The sequence below is a fragment of the Aotus nancymaae genome, unplaced genomic scaffold (assembly GCF_030222135.1).
Source record: "Aotus nancymaae isolate 86718 unplaced genomic scaffold, 86718_ANA_hifiasm-v0.15.2.pri h1tg000040l, whole genome shotgun sequence".
Taxonomy (NCBI): domain Eukaryota; kingdom Metazoa; phylum Chordata; class Mammalia; order Primates; family Aotidae; genus Aotus; species Aotus nancymaae.
Genome location: NW_026988454.1, coordinates 79,428,685 through 79,441,670, shown reverse-complemented (window position 1 = coordinate 79,441,670; position 12,986 = coordinate 79,428,685). Strand labels below are relative to the sequence as shown.

At 41.3% G+C, this 12,986-nt stretch overlaps 1 pseudogene; it reads right to left on the bottom strand.

The window, feature by feature from the left end:
- Nucleotides 1-342: 342 nt before the first annotated feature.
- Nucleotides 343-6,649, bottom strand: LOC135268280 (small integral membrane protein 30-like; annotated as a pseudogene).
- Nucleotides 6,650-12,986: the final 6,337 nt, after the last annotated feature.

The window sequence follows — 12,986 nt, the reverse complement described above, 5'->3', positions numbered from 1 at the left end:
GACTCCTCAATGATTCAAGAAGTAGTGATTACAACTGAACACTGCTGATTCTCTAGGATTCTGAGCAAGAACTTTCTTCTCCCTATTTCACATTGCTTTGAGAATTCTAAAACTATGAAATATTACTTATGTAAATTTCAGCCACCTTACCTCTTTGACCTCCTTTCTAACCAGCAAATACATTTTATAGGCTGCATTTTTCTGTGCATTATTTGTTGTAAAGAATACTTTGGTTTTGGCTCCCATTTAATGGAAACAACAAAGAATAGAAAACTCCACTATTTACTGATTCCTGGAAACGTTCACCTAACCTCAGGTTTAGCCTTAATAGTACAAAGGCTTTCAGGGTGATGTTTGATTCAGTAGGCCCTTCAAAGTCATTATCTGTCCATTTCTCTTTCATGCATATACCCCCAGGCAAGCACAAATGCCTGCAATGCTGAGAACCACACATAACAAGAGAGCGATCATGTCCCCGGCTTCTACTGCTTCACACTGGGAGCACCAAAAACAGTGGCATGAGGACAAAGGCAACTGTGCTGAAACCAAAGTCATGATGTTGGAATCTTGATGGCTGAGGCTTCCAGAGAAATGGTATATGTAGAATTCTATCTGACTTGAAATTTTTCTTTCCTGGAGCTCCAGATGCTGAGACTAAGAGGTTCCGTGTGACACTGCCTTCCAGGAAGCAGCCATTCCAGGAACCCACTTTGCACCCCCTTTCCTAATCACAACCTCCTTATCTCCCCCATCTCTCCACACATGACCACTGTGTGCCATGAAAGCATCTCACCTCCATGTCCTTCCCCTACAATGAACCTTGCTCCTGGCGACAGACTAGTGCTACTTAAGTGTCACTAAGATTATGATACTCTCCATACTTAAAAAAATCGTGAGGCCAGGGTGGTGCCTCACACCTGTAACTACAGCACTTTGGGAGGCCGAGGCAGGCAGATCACCTGAGGTCAGGAGTTCGAGACCGGCCTGGCCAAAATGGGAAAACCCTGTCTCTACTAAAAATACAAAATATTAGCCAGGTATGGTGGTGGGCTTCTGTAATCCCAGCTACTTAGGAGGCTGAGGCAAGGAGAATTGCTTGAACCCGGGAGGCAGAGGTTGCAATGAGCGGAGATCACACCATTGCACTCCAGCCTGGGCAACAGAGCAAGACTCTGTCTCAAATAAATAAATAAATAAATCATGGCTAGATGCTAAAAATTATCTAAAAGCTAAAAGTTCTAGATCCGTAGTCCAATATCCAATATCAAGTGCCATCTGTTTGTTGTTGTTGTTGTTGTTGTTTTTGGTAAATTATTTTATTTCTTCCATAATGATTTAAAGGGACTATCTTCAAATCAGTACAAATATTTCATAATAATATCTGGTCAATTTCTTTCTTTTTTTTTTGAGACGGAGTTTCGCTCTTGTTACCCAGGCTGGAGTGCAATGGCGCGATCTCGGCTCACCGCAACCTCCGCCTCCTGGGTTCAGGCAATTCTCCTGCCTCAGCCTCCTGAGTAGCTGGGATTACAGGCACGTGCCACCACGCCCAGCTAATTTTTTGTATTTTTAGTAGAGACGGGGTTTCACCGTGTTGACCAGGATGGTCTCCATCTCTTGACCTCGTGATCCACCTGCCTCGGCCTCCCAAAGTGCTGGAATTACAGGAGTGAGCCACTGCGCCCGGCAATATCTGGTCAATTTCTAACCAGTTGAGTAATTTGTTGCCACCTCACATCTTTCAGCAAGATATATATTAAATATGAATAGTAAAGATATTACACAACGAATTAGGAGACAATTAAAATTTGCTTTAAATATTTCTTTGGGGAAGGGGACATCGCAATTCTCAATGAAGAGAAACATTTTTACAGTCCAGAGGTCTCTTTGTTTTTTTTTAATCCGTATTACGCCATGAATGCATAGGGAACGGGTTTCAGCAGCTCAGGCCCCTTCCCATCGGTTCCCACACAGTGAGCTTCTCTGGGTGGAACAGGCTGGCGCTTCAGCTGAATCCAGGTACCTTTCTCTTTGGCTTCCTTCTTTTTCTGATCATTTTCCTTCACGCATTTCAGGAAGCTATTTCAGCTCTTAGAGTGCTTAATGTGCTCGATATGCACATTAATTATCTTGGCAAGAATCTTGCCCTTAACTTGTGTGTTTACAGCAATGCCAGCAGCATGCTGGGGAACACGGTAGACGCTTCCAGTTTTCTAACACTTGTGGGGCATTTCTTCCAACCTGTCTTTCCAGGCTTTTTCCCGACTTCTCCCAGCTCTTGCTTTATTCCAATCTTCTTGCATAACCATCCCATGCCCTTGTACACACCATTCCACTTGTCTGTATGCCCACCTCCATCTGTCAAAAGTTAACTTATCACTTCAGGCATAGGTCAAATTCTGCTTTCCCTTAGCCTAAAGTCACTGTTTTGAGTAGGAATCCCCACAGCTTTCTTTTTTGACCACTCATTTATTTCTCTGCACTTGTTCACTCATTTTGTTTTTCTACCATTGTTTTTATGTTCTTTTCCTCAAATAGCAGCTTGGTAATAGCAGTTGAATAGCCTAGGAATCTCGAACTCCCAACCTCAGGTGATCTGCCCGCCTCTGCCTCCCAAAGTGCTGGGATTACAAGCGTGAACTACTGTGCCCGTCCTCACTCCAGCAACTTGTAAGAATATAATAGACACTGCTATTACCAAGCAGCTTGAAGGTAGGGATTGTTGAAAGGTGTATACTAATTTCTGTAGTAAAGGTCCTGGACTAGCATAAAGGCTCTGAAGGGATTATTGACCAGAGCAAAGCTGGAGAGAACTTCTCCCCAAGCCTAACAGGTCTTTGTAACTGTAGTCCTGAGGATGTGGAAGCTTAAGCAGTTTCTAAGAAGGTGAGTGTGAGGTACTCAGCCCTTCTGGATTTTCTGAGGTGGGAAATTATTGTTGGAGTTGCCAAAAGAAGAACGTAGAAGCCAGACCAGCACCAAGCACCACCAGGTCAAGTTTTCCTTCAGGCTCTGGTCAGCAAAACACTCCAGCAACTTCTTTTTTTGTTTTTGTTTTTTTAGACAGGGTCTCACTTTGTCACCCAGGCTTGAGTGCAAGGGTGAGAACATGGCTCATTGCAGCCTCTACCTCCTGGGTTCAAGCGATCCTCCCACCTCAGCCCGAGAGTAGCTGGGACTACAGGTGTAAGCCACCAGCCCAGCTAATTTTTGTAGAAACTGGGTTTCTCCCTGTTGCGCAGGCTGGTCTTAAACCCCTAGGCTCAAGCAATCCACCTACCTCAACCTCCCTGAGTGCTGGGATTACAGGCGTGACCCACTGTGTGCGTCCTCACTCCAGCAACTTCTAAGGATAGAATGGAGACTGCTATTACCAATAAATACTTAGAATGACCAAGAAAGTACATACAGCACATTTGTAAAATGGCTTTAACATTTCTGAATAAGGAGCTATTCTCTAATTAAGCATCAAAGACCTTTGGCCAAAAAGTCTGTGAAATAAATTGTATACTTGCTTCCATCCCTGCCTCTCCCCACAAGTCTGACTTTGACCTTCCAAACACTGATCACTTTGAAGAAAACATAGCAAGGGAACCCCTATCTTGGGATGTTTTTTGATACTTCTTTTTTTTTTTTTTTGAGACGGAGTTTCGCTCTTGTTACCCAGGCTGGAGTGCAATGGCGCGATCTCAGCCTCTGCCTCCTGGGTTCAAGCGATTCTTCTGCCTCAGCCTCCCGAGTAGCTGGGATTACAGGTGTACACCACCACACCCAGCTAATTTTTTTTGTATTTTTAGTAGAGAAGGGGTTTCACCATGTTGGTCAGGCTGGTCTCAAACTCCTGACCTTGTGATGCCAAAGTGCTGGGATTATAGGCTTGAGCAACCGCGCCCAGCCTTTTGATACTTCTTAATGCCTGCACTGGTCAAGTCTGGGCAGGCAACACTGCAATCCCAGTAGCTCAGTAGAAGAGAGGTTAATGTTTTACTCACACTACATGTCCATTGCAGGCGGGAGCCCTGTGCATGTAGTCACTTGGGGACCCAGGCTCATGGACGCTCCATTGGTTGAACATCATCAGTGCCTATGGGAGGCAAAGAGAACTTATACCAGCCCAGAAGTGACAAATCCCTTTCACTCACAGCTCATAGGCCACAAATGGTCATATGGTTCTACCTATCTGTAAGAAGGGAAATGTACATGAACCTCTTGGTAAGCATTCCTGAATTTATCCAAAATGTCTTAGACACACTGGCCTGCATTTCTCCTCTAAAGGATATTGGCATCTATTGTCTCTACAAACAGTGTGGGAAACTCAATAATGTACTTACATTTAATTCAACACATGGAGAGAATAGATAGTCCAAGCAAATGACTTCAGGATGTTTAATTCCTGGATCAGGAAATTAAATTAACATTAATTTCTATCACTCTGAGTTAAAATTATCATCTAAGCATTCTTTGATACTTCTGATTAGTGGGATGATTATGGCATATGACTAAGTAGAATGCCTTCTCTTTATTTTCAGTAAAGAATACACAGGCAATAAACACTTGAATTTGGCCAAGAGAAAGATTAAAGACAACATTTTCATTGTGCTGTAGCTTCATGGAGTTGTTTTTTGTGGTAGTGATGGGTTGTTTTTTTTTTTTGCCTATGTCCTATGGAAAAGATTGTACACTGATAAGAACCACATAACCAGCTTCCCTCACATAAAAATGTGAAGTGACATAACAAATGAATCTATCAGGAAATTCCTCTAATTTAAGTGAAAGCAAAACTCCAGGGACTAAAGACAAGAATCATTGTTGTTTCTTTTTGCTGATGCTTAGTTTAAGATGTGTATTCAAGAGAGTTAAAGGGGGAAAATGCAAAATACAGGATTTTCAGGCAGTGCTTCAAAATTAAGACCTTAGGGAAAGCAATTTCAAAAGCAAAAAGATGTCACCAGTCCCAATTCTTATTTGAGATCTTATGCCAAATTAAATAGGGCTTTGACAATCATCTGGCACAGCAGTTCTCCATCAATGATGCACATTAGAAACAACTGTGGAGCTTTAAACTATACATAAACTTGGGCTCAAGCACTGGGATTCCAATTCACTGGGTCTAAGGTTCAGCACAACATGTCATTTTTAAAGTCATGGATAAGCATATGATTTTTTTTATTAAGAAGCATATATCTAAAGCTAAGACCTTTCTATTCCCTAAAGGAACAGGAAATCCTGCCTTCTATTCACCAGTTGAATTTGGAATCACTAAAGTACCTCCATTTATCCATATGGGAAAAATGAGTCATGCCACCAAGTTCCCATGACCACAGAAAAAGTCACTATCAGAGCTGAAATGGCATCAATGATTTTCTTTCTTTTCCTTCTTTCTTAAGACAGGGTCTCACTCTGTAGCCCAGGCTAGAGTACAGCAGTACAATCACAGCTCACTGCAACCTCTGCCTCCCACCTCAGCCTCCTGAGTAGCTGGGACTACAGACACATGCCACCATGCCTGGCTAATTGTTGTATCTTTTTTTGTAGAGATAGAATTTCACCATATTGCCCAGACTGGTCTTGAACTCCTGGGTTCAAGGGATCCAAAGTACCTTGGCCTCCCAAAGTGGGATTTTCTTAACCAGTAATTGGTCTCCATTATTTGCAGCCAAGTATTATAATTATAATCATTAAATCCTGGTTATCAAAGTTACTTTTTGAACCGTTTATGGTTATTCTTTGGCTATGAACAGACTGTCAGTATGTTCCTGGACCACACTGAGGGTCGGGCTGCTATTTTTCCCAGTCCAATAACGAGATGCAGATGAACTGGGGAGGAAGAGAGTTTTTATTTCTGTAACTGGTTATAGGGAGAAGGCCTGGAAATTATCACCAGACCAACTCAAAACTACAACGTTTTCCAGAGCTGATATACCTTTTAAGCTATATGTCTACATGTAAGTATGTATTTATCTAAAGACATGCATACTTACATCTAGACATATACAAGTTTTAATAACCGAATTGATCAAGCAGAAGAAAGAATATCAGAGATTGAAGATCAACTCAATGAAATAAAAAGAGAAGGCAATACAAGAGAAAAAAGAGTGAAAAGAAATGAACAAAGCCTCCAAGAAATATGGGATTATGTGAAAAAACCTAATCTACGCTTGATCGGTGTACCTGAATATGAGGGGGAGAATGAATCCAAGCTGGAAAGCACACTCCAGGATATTATCCAGGAGAACTTCCCAAGCCTAGCAAGGCAGTCCAAATTTCAAATTCAAGAAATACAGAGAACTCCACAAAGATATTCCTCAAGAAGAGCAACCCCAAGGCACATAATCGTCAGATTCACCAGGGTCAAAATGAAGGAAAAAATGCTAAGGGCAGCCAGAGAGAAAGGTCAGGTCACCCACAGAGGGAAGCCAATCAGACTCACAGCAGATCTCTTGGCAGAAACTCTACAAGCCAGAAGAGAGTGGGGGCCAATATTCAACATCCTTAAAGAAAAGAACTTTCAACCCAGAATCTCATATCCAGCCAAACTAAGCTTCATAAGTGAAGGAGAAGTAAAATCCTTTACGGACAAGCAATTATTGAGAGATTTTGTCACCACCAGACCTGCCCTACAAGAGCTCCTGAAAGAAACACTAAGCATGGAAAGGAACAAGTACCAGTCACTGCAAAAGCAAACCAATTGGCAAAGACCAAAAATGCAATGAAGAAAATGAGTCAACTAATGAGAAAGAAAACCAGCCAGTAACAAAATGGCAGGATCAAATTCACACATAACAATATTAACATTGAATGTAAATGGCCTAAACGCCCCAATCAAAAGACACAGACTGGCAAACTGGATCAAAAAGTCAGAACCCATCGGTGTGCTGTATTCAAGAAACCCATCTCACATACAAAGACACACATAGATTCAAAATAAAGGGATGGAAGAAGATTTGCCAAGCAAATGGAGAACAAAAAAAAGCAGGGGTTGCAATCCTAGTCTCTGATAAAATGAACTTCAAACCAACAAAGATCAAAAGAGACAAAGAAGGACATTACATAATGGTAAAAGGATCAATCCAACAGGAAGAGTTAACTATCCTAAATATATACACCCCCAACACAGGATCACCCAGATACATAAAGGAGGTTCTTAATGACCTAAAACGAGATTTAGACTCCCACACTATAATAGTGGGAGACTTTAATACTCCACTGTTAATATTAGACAGATCAATGAGACAGAAAATTAACAAGGATATCCAGGACTTGAATGCAGAGCTAGACCAAGCGGATCTAATAGACATATACAGTACGCTCCACCCCAAATCCACAGAATATACATTTTTCTCAGCACTACATTGCACTAACTCTAAAACTGACCACATCATTGGAAGCAAATCACTCCTCAGCAAATGCAAAAGAACAGAAATCATAACAAACAGTCTATCAGACCACAGCGCAATCAGACTAGAACTCAGGATCAAGAAACACACTCAAACCCACACAACCGCTTGGAAACTGAACAACTTGCTTCTGAATGTTGACTGGATAAACAATGAAATGAAAGCAGAAATAAAGATGTTCTTTGAAACCAACCAGAATAAAGACACAGCTTACCAGAATCTCTGGGACACCTTTAAAGCAGTATCGAGAGGAAAATTTATAGCAATGAATGCCCACCAGAGAAAAGAGAAAAGATCTAAAATTGACACCCTATCATCAAAATTGAAAGAAATAGAGGAGCAAGATCAAAAAAACTCAAAAGCTAGCAGAAGACAAGAGATAACTAAGATCAGAGCAGAACTGAAAGAGATAGAGACACAAAAAACCTTTCAAAAAATCAATAAATGCAGGAGCTGGATTTTGAAAAGATCAACAAAATAGACAGACCACTAGCCAGATTAATAAAAAAGAAAAGGGAGAAGAATCAAATAGATGCAATAAAAAACAATAAAGGGGATATCACCACTAATTCCACAGAAATACAAACCACCATCAGAGATTACTACAAACAGCTCTACTCACATAAACCAGTAAACCAGGAAGAAATGGATAAATTCCTAGACACTTGTACTCTACCAAAACTAAACCAGGAGGAAGCTGAAACCCTGAATAGACCAATAACAAGGGCTGAAGTAGAGGCAGCAATCAATAGCCTACCAACCAAAAAAAGTCCAGGTCCAGACAGGTTCATAGCCGAATGCTACCAGATGTACAAAGAGGAGCTGGTTCCATTCCTTCTGAAACTGTATGAAACAATACGAAAGGAGGGAATCCTCCCTAATTCATTTTATGAGACCAACATCATCCTGATACCAAAACATGGCAGAGACTCAACTAAAAAAGAAAACTTCAGGCCAATATCCATGATGAACATCAATGCAAAAATCTTCAATAAAATACTGGCAAACAGATTGCAACAGCGTATCAAGAAGCTTATCCATTGCAACCAAGTAGGCTTCATCCCGGGGATGCAAGGCTGGTTCAACATACGCAAATCCATAAATGTATTTCATCACATAAATGGAACCAAAGACAAAAATCACATGATTATCTCAATAGATGCAGAGAAGGCCTTTGATAAAATTCAACAGCACTTCAGGCTAAAAACTCTCAATAAACTAGGTATTGATGGAAGATATCATAAAATGAGAAAAGCTATATATGACAAACCTACAGCCAATATCATACTGAAAGGGCAAAAGCTGGAAGAATTCCCTTTGAAATCAGGTACTAGACAAGGATGCCCTCTCTCACCACTCCTATTCAACATAGTATTGGAAGTTCTAGCCAGAGCAATCAGGCAAGAAAAAGAAATAAAGAATATTCTATTAGGAAAGAAGGAAGTCAAACTGTCTCTATTTGCAGATGACATGACTGTATATCTAAAGACCCCATCGTCTCAGCCCAAAATCTTCTCAAACTGATAAGCAACTTCAGCAAAGTCTCAGGATACAAAATCAATGTGCAAAAATCACAAGGATCCCTATATACCAATAACAGACAAACAGAGAGCCAAATCAAGAGTGAACACCCATTCACAATTGCTACAAAGAGAATAAAATACCTAGGAATACAACTAACAAAGGATGTAAAGGACCTCTTCAAGGAGAACTACAAACCACTGCTCAACAAAATAAGAGAGGACACAAACAGATGGAGAAACAGTCCATGCTCATGGTTAGGAAGAATCAATATCGTGAAAATGGTCATACTGCCCAAAGTAATCTATAGATTCAATGCTATCCCCATCAAGCTACCGATGACCTTCTTCACAGAACTGGAAAAAAACACTTTAAATTTCATATGGAATCACAAGAGACCCCGCATAGCCAAGACAATCCTAAGGAAAAAGAACAAAGCTGGAGGCATCACACTGCCAGACTTCAAACTATACTACAAGGCTACAGTGATCAAAACAACATGGTACTGGTACCAAAACAGAGACATAGACCAATAGAACAGAACAGAAACCCCAGAAGAAATACCACACATCTACAACCATCTGATCTTTGACAAACCCAGCAAACACAAGCGATGGGGAAAGGACTCCATGTTTAATAAATGGTGTTGGGAAAACTGGCTAGCCATGTGCAGAAAGCAGAAACTGGACCCCTTCCTGTCACCTTACACTAAAATTAACTCCAGATGGATCAAAGATTTAACCATAAAACCTAACACCATAAAAACACTAGGAGAAAACGTAGGCAAAACCATCCAGGACATAGGCATAGGCAAGAACTTCATGAATAAAACACCAAAAGCAATGGCAATAAAAGCCAGGATAGACAAATGGGATCTAATTAAACTCCAGAGCTTCTGTACAGCAAAAGAAACCATCATTAGAGTGAATTGGCAACCAACAGAATGGGAAAAAATTTTGCAATCTACCCATCTGACAAAGGGCTGATATCCAGAATCTACAAAGAACTAAAACAGATATACAAGAAAAAAACAAACAACCCCATTCAAAAGTGGGCAAAGGATATGAACAGACATTTTTCAAAAGAGGACATATATGAGGCCAACAAACATATGAAAAAATGCTCATCATCACTGGTCATTAGAGAAATGCAAATCAAAACCACACTGAGATACCATCTCACGCCAGTTAGAATGGCAATCATTAAAAAATCAGGAGACAACAGATGCTGGAGAGGATTTGAAGAAATAGGAACACTCTTACACAGTTGATGGGCGTGTAAATTATTTCAGCCATTGTGGAAGACAGTGTGGCAATTCCTCAAGGATCTAGAAATAGAAATTCCATTTGACCCAGCAATCCCACTATTGGGTATATACCCAAAGAACTATAAATCATTCTACTATAAAGACACATGCACACAAATGTTCATTGCAGCCCCGTGTACAATAGCAAAGACCTGGAACCAACCCAAATGCCCATCAATTATAGACTGGACAAAGAAAATGTGGCACATATACACCATGGAATACTACGCAGCCATGAAAAATGATGAGTTCGTGTCCTTTGTAGGGACTTGGATGAATCTGGAAACCATCATTCTCAGCAAACTGACCCAAGAACAGAAAACCAAGCACCGTGTGTTCTCACTCATAGGTGGGTGTTGAACAACAAGAACATGTGGACTCAGGGAAAGGAGCATCACACACAGGGGACAGTTGCGGGGGTTAGGGGAGAGACAATGGGGGTGGGGAGGGAGGGGAGGGAGGGGAGGGTGGGGAGGGATAACATGGGGAGGGATGCCAGATATATAGTATGCACCTAAAGTAAAATAAATAAATTTTTTTTAAAAAATTTTTAAAAAAAGACATACGTGATTAACTTCTTTTAATCTGTAACTAAGGTCTGAGTCCTGAAGACCTTTCTCTGGAGCCTCAGTAAATTGACTTAATCTAAAGCATCCAGGTGCTGGGGTGATTACCCTTATCTTGCCTCCTGCTAAATTACAGAGGTTTAAGGAATTCCTTCAGACCCCCAATAAACTCATTTGTGGAGGCCTGGGGAGTTTGTTCAGACTCACAATAAAACTTGTTTAATCCTAAATGGGTCCTATTAAGAATTCTTTCTTTATTTTGTCATGCTTTAAGGCCCAGGAATGCCTAAGCAAAACTCTTGATGGGCTTTTGTTACATCCCAGCCTTTGTATAAGGGCACTGGCTTTTAATATTTAACTTAACCACTCAGTCAGTGCTGAAACAGCTGTTAGTGAGACTTGGCCTGCCACAAGTGTGAGACAGCAGAACAGTGACATTTCCCTTCTCTTTATAGTTGGGATAAAAGCTATGTGAAAATCCTATATATGTAACACCTCTGCCTGCCTTCACACATTCAAACCACACCAGCTGGCTCTTTCTCACTCAGCATGTCAAGTGGCCCCTAGATGGGTTAAGCCTAAACAGACAGGAACATGGCCCCTGGCATGGAGCAGGCACTGGGGTGGGGACCCAGCTGGGGCCTGGGAGCAGTCCAATCTAGCTGCAATGTCCTCTACTCAGGGCAGGTTGGTCAGCATTAGGGAAGTCCATCATGGAGTAACAATGAATGGGGTAACATGGTCACCAAGAATTCAGAGGCAGTTGAAATCTGGAAATCCACTAGCAGCTAGACTTTCTTCATCTGGAAAGGCATTGAATTAGGCCCTATCCCTGCTTCTGAGTCTTCTAGAAACTAAGTAAAAGGGCAAAAAGCTGATTTGCACAAGATTCATTTTCTGCTCTAATAAGCATAGAAAATTATCAGATAAATATTTAGTGAGTCTGAAAGTCAAGGAAGACTATGTCACAGGAGACTTTGATTAAGGAACATATAAGTAGTTTAATTGACTTTCTTTACTGATTTTAAAAAAATAAAAACAGGGGCTAGGCACGGTGGCTCACGCCTATAATCCCAGCACTTTGGGTGGCCAAGGCGGGCAGATCACAAGGTCAAGAGATTGAGACCATCCTGGCCAACATGGTGAAACCCCATCTTTACTAAAAATACAAAAATTAGCTGGGTGTGGTGGCACAGGCCTGTAGTCCCAGCTACTCAGAAGGCTGAGGCAGGAGAATTGCTTGAACTCAGAAGGCAGAGGTTGCAGTGAGCCGAGATTATGCCACTGCACTCCAGCCTGGAGACAGAGCGAGACTCTGTCTCAAAAAATAAAATAAAATAAAATAATGAAAAATAAAACAGAGATAATTATTTATTTTACTAATCTCCTTACATAAATTGACAGCAAAACTTTCCTTAGAGTGGCAGACCAGCCCCTTTGTCATCTGGGCCTCACATCTAGATTTAGCCATGACTCCCACAGTTCCCAGCCCACAGCACTGAATCCCTGTGCAGAGTCTTAAACTACTTCCTCCCTCACTCCAGGACATACCATGCCTCTGAGCATGTGCACGAGCTGTTCCACCTCACTGGAATGTCCTTCGTTCTTCTTTTCAACCTTGTGAAATCATGTAAACAGGTCAAAGCCCAGCTTAGACATTTCCACTTCCATAAAGCGGTCCCTGTCCGAACCTCCTACTGCAGGGAAAAGGGATTCCCCCATCTCTGCACTTTATGCCAGGACACCTCTGGGCATTCTCATGGGCAGCCAAGATTGAGAATCATTGTCTTAGAACTAGCATCTATTAAGCCAGGCATGCTGGCTCATGCCTATAATCCCAGCACTTTGGGAGTCCAAAGTGAATGGATCACCTCAAGTTCAGGAGCTCAAGATCAGCCTGGGCAACATGGCAAAACACCATCTCTACCAAAAATACAATTAGCCAGGCATGGTAGGTCCCAGCTATTCAGGAGGCTGAAGTGGGAAGACTGCTTGAACGTGGGCGGTTGAGGTTGCAGTGAACCAAGATTGTACTACTCCACTCTAGCCTGGGTGACAGTGTGAGACCCTGTATTAAAAATAAAAGGTAGAAATTTTAAAAATCTAGTATATAACAAATATTTGAAACAAATGAACAGTATGATCACTTTGATCTTCACATTTATCCTTCTCTATGTATATATGCATTAAAATGTC